This window comes from Cyprinodon variegatus, unplaced genomic scaffold, assembly GCF_000732505.1.
Source record: "Cyprinodon variegatus isolate N-32 unplaced genomic scaffold, C_variegatus-1.0 Scaffold69, whole genome shotgun sequence".
NCBI lineage: Eukaryota > Metazoa > Chordata > Actinopteri > Cyprinodontiformes > Cyprinodontidae > Cyprinodon > Cyprinodon variegatus.
Genome location: NW_015150522.1, coordinates 1,155,843 through 1,161,750, shown reverse-complemented (window position 1 = coordinate 1,161,750; position 5,908 = coordinate 1,155,843). Strand labels below are relative to the sequence as shown.

General features: G+C 36.1%; 1 long non-coding RNA gene across 1 annotated transcript in view; it reads left to right on the top strand.

The window, feature by feature from the left end:
- Positions 1–118: 118 nt before the first annotated feature.
- LOC107083191 overlaps positions 119–5,908 on the top strand; it is a 61,276-nt gene continuing 55,486 nt past the window's right edge. Inside the window, exon 1 of the long non-coding RNA XR_001481173.1 lies at positions 119–663. This is a non-coding gene — a long non-coding RNA (uncharacterized LOC107083191). The remainder of the gene's footprint in view (positions 664–5,908) is intronic.

The following is a 5,908-nucleotide window of genomic DNA, read 5'->3' as shown; positions in this document are numbered from 1 at the left end:
GTATTTTTTTCAGTTTGTAACTAACTCCATTTACCATAATGCAACGCGCAGTTACGTGAGCTGAGGGGAGCGTGTGTCGCTCTGCTCTTTCAAACTATGGCTCATTGAAGCTGCGGCTCTTCACGGGGGAGAATCATAACAGCGGAGCAGCAACGGAGAACATCACCGCACTGAGCGATTGGAGGATCCAGCATCTTTGAGTCCTGATCGGAAATAATCTCCTGGATCCATTCTGGTTAAGGATTCCTATATATAACAAGCTTAAAAGAGGGGTTAAAACAAACTTGTTACTTTTCAGCGCTGACACGTGTGGAAAACTTCTGCTTTCATCTGTTCGCACCAGCTGATGGATTAAAACACAACAAAACTATGGATCGTTTTGAATGAAAAAGAGGATTTATGTTTCCCAGGATGAGTTGGATCTGCTCCTGTCTTGCTGCTGCTGTTGGACACTCCATTCTCTTGGGATACACGCATTGCTCTAGTGTGGTCAATAAGAAGATGTTTACTTTTCTGGATATATGCAACTTATACATACTTGTGGATTTGGACTTACCATGAGGAAAAAAAGTATAAGGAAATATACTGGAGTATAACTGAAAGCTTATCTTAATTGGATGTCCAGTGACTGTTATGGTCAGTGTGACTCTCCTCATCAATCAGGTATGTAAGTCAGTTTCTTGCTTATTCGCAGTAAAATGTTTATTTATTAAAGTGCGTTTTTCCCCCTCTGTTACCTCATTTGGTCAACAATGGACCAGCTGTTTCAATGGATCTCTATTTGGAATAATCTATTATTTCCAGAGTGTCTGTTTTGGTCAAAGGTTTCATCCTTATCTTCCTAACACACCCTTTTGGACATTTTTTTTCTCAACCAAAGTGCTCCTTAAGATAAAATTCCAATATGGGATTCCTAATTAAAATTTGGGATGATAAAACTATTAGAATTTAATCATTAATTTAATTTTTCCAAAATTAAAATATAGAAAATATATATAAATCTAACAGCAAAAAGACATCTGAAAAGTTAAAATCCAACTGTTTTATTGTTATTTATTTTCTTTTGGAGGGAGGGGGAATGATTCTGGTTGTTCTTGTTTTCTCCCATGATTTGCAAAATAAACATACAAATGCTTAAGACATAATGTGTTTTTGAAACAGGTCAGGTTTTAACTATTACTTCAACAATCAAAATTACATATAGGCATGATTTATAACAACCACAGATGTGCTGTTATTTTGCATTGGTATTATTGCTGTTATGTTTGATACCAGCATTAGCACTGCTGCTAACTTTGCTAAAGAAAAATGCTAATTTAAACTCTGACCCTATCACAGAAAGTCCCCCAAAAGAAAACTTAATTGCTGTTTTTATTCGTTAATTAATATTCATTTATAATTCAAGCAATATCACATCAGCTTTACTATATTCTGTTGGACATTGCATGAAACTACCTAAAAAATGGGATTTTTTTTATCAAAATAAACCAATTATTTTTTTTAGTATTACAACCTAATTTACCAGCTAGTATGCTTAGATGATAAAAAATAAATAAATAAGTTAATTAAATGGCTGTAACGCCTACCAGAATTAATATTTATAGTGTATGTGATGTTCAGGCTAACCTTTTCTAAAGTACAGAGGCTGTTATGGATAGATATGTAATCAATTTATAACAGATTGAGGCATTTGATGTAGTCAGATAGACAATTTTTAAAATTCAACCCTTAATACGGTGCAGCCATGCACCTGTTTAACTTCTCAGCTCTAACCTGTTACAGGTTGTTAAAGATCGCTTACAACAAAAATAAATGCATGCACAGAGTGGGTCTCTGTGAGCCTCCGCCTCCTTTACAGTGACTCCATTCAGGTTACAGTAACCTGGTTGTGTCTGGATGCTCCTCTCCTGTTAAGTGACTCTCATTATGTCTGGCTACAGCACCTCTACCTGACACTGCAGGTGTGCTTTCACTTCTCTCACACTTCATCAGAAAAATGAAAATCAAAAAATCCACCTAGTGTTAAAACTTATAAAAAGAGCCCTACTGTATGCATGCATAGAGTAAGAGAACTTATCACCCTCCATCCACCCCTTGTATTAAAAATCTTCTCCAAACAAGACCCCCTTTCTTTGCTGAAGAGGGACTCTCTGTCTAATGCCAAGTGACTCTCATGGCCAGCATTGACGGTGGGACACTCACTGCACAAAGGGGGCTGAAGTGTCAAATAAACTCGGTCATAGCCCCCCGACACACAAGAATTCCTTTATCTGGCACCCTGGGAGGCAGACAAAGACAGACTGTGTCAGTGAGCAGGCTTTGACTAAACAGAAGATTTTTTTTTACTCTTCTTCTCACAACTCTGGTTCCCTCCTTCTGCCTCTGTGGTTTAAACAGCGGAGCGGGAATGTGTCTGTTGGTGTGATCCCTGCTCGCTCAGACTCATATGGTCATCTGTTTTTGGAATGAAAATGTCCATTTGTAGACTCATCTCTGTTTGAATGTATAGTCGAGGATTGTATTGCTGGAATTCACTTTCTCTTCACTCACTTTGTACGAGCGTTCTGCACTGTGATATGATATACCTGTGGTGAACCACATCAGATGTATAACAGCCTTGCTTTTATTTGCTAACCAATTTAGTGGACATTTCTCTTGATCTGCACTTATTCGTGAAATATGACTAATCTGTTGTCTCATATTTTAGTAGAATTGACTGATTATACAGTTTTGCTACTTGAATTATGATATTCCATTCCTCTTATACTCTACCAAAAGTTAATACTTAATTGATCCAGGGATTTACCCTACCCTTAAGTGTTTGTAACTTTATGAACAGGTAATTCAAACCTTGTAGTAAACTTCAGAGTGGCCACAGTGAGGTACCCCACCCCTTGGGCATGCTAATACAGGCTCAAAGAGGGAAAAATAGCCCCCCTTGCATTGTGCTTTAGGCAAACAGATAGAGTTGCTGTGGTGTGGTGTGTTAATGTTGTGTTTATGAGCTTATCATGTCTGGTTTCCTGACTTTGAACGAGGTTATTGAATGCTACATCACCTGAGCTTTGTTTTTAAGACTATTTTCTAACCTTTATTTAACAGTTTTTAGGATGATTTTTTTATTTTATTTTGCAAAAACAAATTAAGAATTGCATCATGTCATATACCTGTTGAAAGTTTGTATTAGAAGAACAAATGTTCCCATCATTACTGTCGGATTGGAGGTTTATAGACCTCCATGCAAGCTATCTGTTGTGTATCTTTGCATATAGGGCGCTATTTAAGCTCAGCTCAAGTGTGTTTAGAATACTTTCTAAAGTTTGTCTAAACAGGAGAACTGTCATTTATTAGTGGTGCAGGAACAATGGGGAGCTTGTCTCAGGGGTTGTGGTGGTGTTGGGGGGCTTAGGTGGGGGGTCGTTGGAGCCAGGGGAGGCTGGTCTGAGATTGGGCAGCAGCCTCGGACCAAGAACAAGCCCCTGTCTGATGAAGAACTGCTGACCCTTCCTGAGTAAAATGGCACCTTTGTTTCGAGGTGTGTTTGTGCCTATTTGTTTATGTCCGTGTGAAAGGGAGAAAGGGGAGGGGGTGTATTGAAAAAGCTTGGAATGAGTGTGTTTTATTCCCTCTGTGCTCCATTCAGTTTTTTCATTCCCTTAACTTTTTAAGATGGGCTCTTACATTGTTTGCATATCTTAAAAACAGACATCCTCTTTGCAGAATATTACGATTTTTAGAGAGAAAATAAACCATATTCTGAAGCTCAGTTTTCACTTTTTCATACTCCTTTTTTTTAATTGCATGCCTAATTTGAGGTGTCAGGATTCAGCTCATAAAGCTGCTTGTCACCAATGCCACACACAGTTTCAGGCTCCTCTGATGCTATTCACACCAGATCAGGCATTGGAGTACTAATTAGCTATATTTTCACATTTTTCCTGGATCTCGGCCACAGTTGTGCCAGCATGGTTCTTTGTTTCCCTTTCGCCAGGAGCACACCAGTTTTTTCCCATCCGTAATGATACTCATTAGTGAGGGATGCTTTATTATAATTTATTTTAATATGCTAAAGAGTATGAATGAAGCTAGATAAGAAGAATGGAAGTTGGTGAGTAACAGCTGCAGATTTAAGATTTCCCACTGAGAAATAAAAACCAAATAGTTTAAGTGTTATTGGGATTAGGGATATTTAAACTGGTTTTGGAACTGTCCCTGTAGCTTGTGATACTCTAAAAGTAGTTTACAAGGCTACCTATGTATAATGCATTCAAGTGAAATTTAAATATAACTTTTGAAAGCACTACTGGATGCAAAACAGCCTCATGCATCATTGATGCCTTTCCCTTAACCCCCCCCCACTCAGGCTAAATGTACAAACTGTAGAGCAAACAAGCAAAGATGCACAGCACAGGGGCATCTCTGTCTGCACAGATGGGCAAAAAGCTCTCCATTCACAGTGCGGCTCAGATTAGCTGCACTTTCACTGTAAGGACACTATGGATGTGCAAATAGTGATGCATTCAAGCAGTGAAAGTGCGTTTAATTTGCAGCGTATTTAAAGAGGAAATGAAGAGCAGCTAGTTTTCCTCAAATATTTGAAAATGTAAATATTCCTGACTATTTGTCCCAACAATGTTTTGCCTTGTATCTCTTCTTTGTAGGTACAATTGCTCACTGTGTTCCTCTTTCTTAATGGTCACTTTTACTGCTGGTGGATAGAAAAGCTTATTTAAGTAAAATATTGTAGAAATAGGACAACTTTCAGGTTATAATAGGACATGAAATAAAATATTTAATTAGTGTATTTTTTTTAGACATTTGCCTGACACCTGAGTACTGGCAGTAAGTATAAGCAGCCATTTCTTAAACTCTGCTGCCCCCTTGTGGGTATTGCATGCAACTGTTTATGGTAAAGTGGGAGGTCGCTTCATTGCCATCTTGATTTTTGCTAATTCAATAACTAAAGAAGACATTTGAAACTGAACAGATTATAAGAAAAAAACTTTTTTTTTTTGTTTTTAAACACTGATATTTTCTTTTGTAAATATTGATAGATCAATACATTTAGTCATTTCAAAAACTGTATTTCAAAAGAAAATAAGCTATTCAAGCATATTAACGTTGTAATGATAAACAGTCACATGCTATTACATATCTTTTTATTAAAAGGTTTGTTTAAAAACTGAATTTACCCAGTGTTTCAAATTATTATTAATTTCCCAAAGACTGATTTTTTCAAACCTTTATTTCTATTCTGGATTTTTTTTGGCCAACAGCTGACAAAAGTACAAAATTTAAGACATCTGACTAATGCAAACGTTTTTAATTCACAACCTAACACTTGCTTAAAGGTTGTAAATCAAGGGTTACCTTTAATTTGTCAAGCAAGTCTCATTGGATTATATATTCCAGTTTATTGAATGTAACTATAGAATTTTAATTCAATCCATACTTCAACATTTACACTAGTTTTAATAATAATGCTTTTGGGAAATGTTAAAATATTAATATATTTTCATATTTCAAGTTATTTTACATATTTAAAGATGAACCAAATGTGCCTGTATCATATAAGCTCAGTTTTCTAATAAAATATAATTAATTAAACTTGTATTGTTAGATTAAATTAAATCCATAACTGATTAGAATGATTTGAAAGAGTGAAAAAATTGTATTATGGTACATAAAAAAAAAATAATAAAAAAAAACGGCTACTAAAAAAATGAAAAGCATTCATTAAAATAACTTATTGAGCCTATTGGGGGCAGTCATGGTAATAAAGTCTGTAATAATGCTTGTTTTATCAGCTAGATGGTAAATGGTAAATGGCATGTACTTATATAGCGCCTTTATTCAAGTTAGGAGACTTGACCAAAGCGCTTTACACTACATTCATTCACACACACAC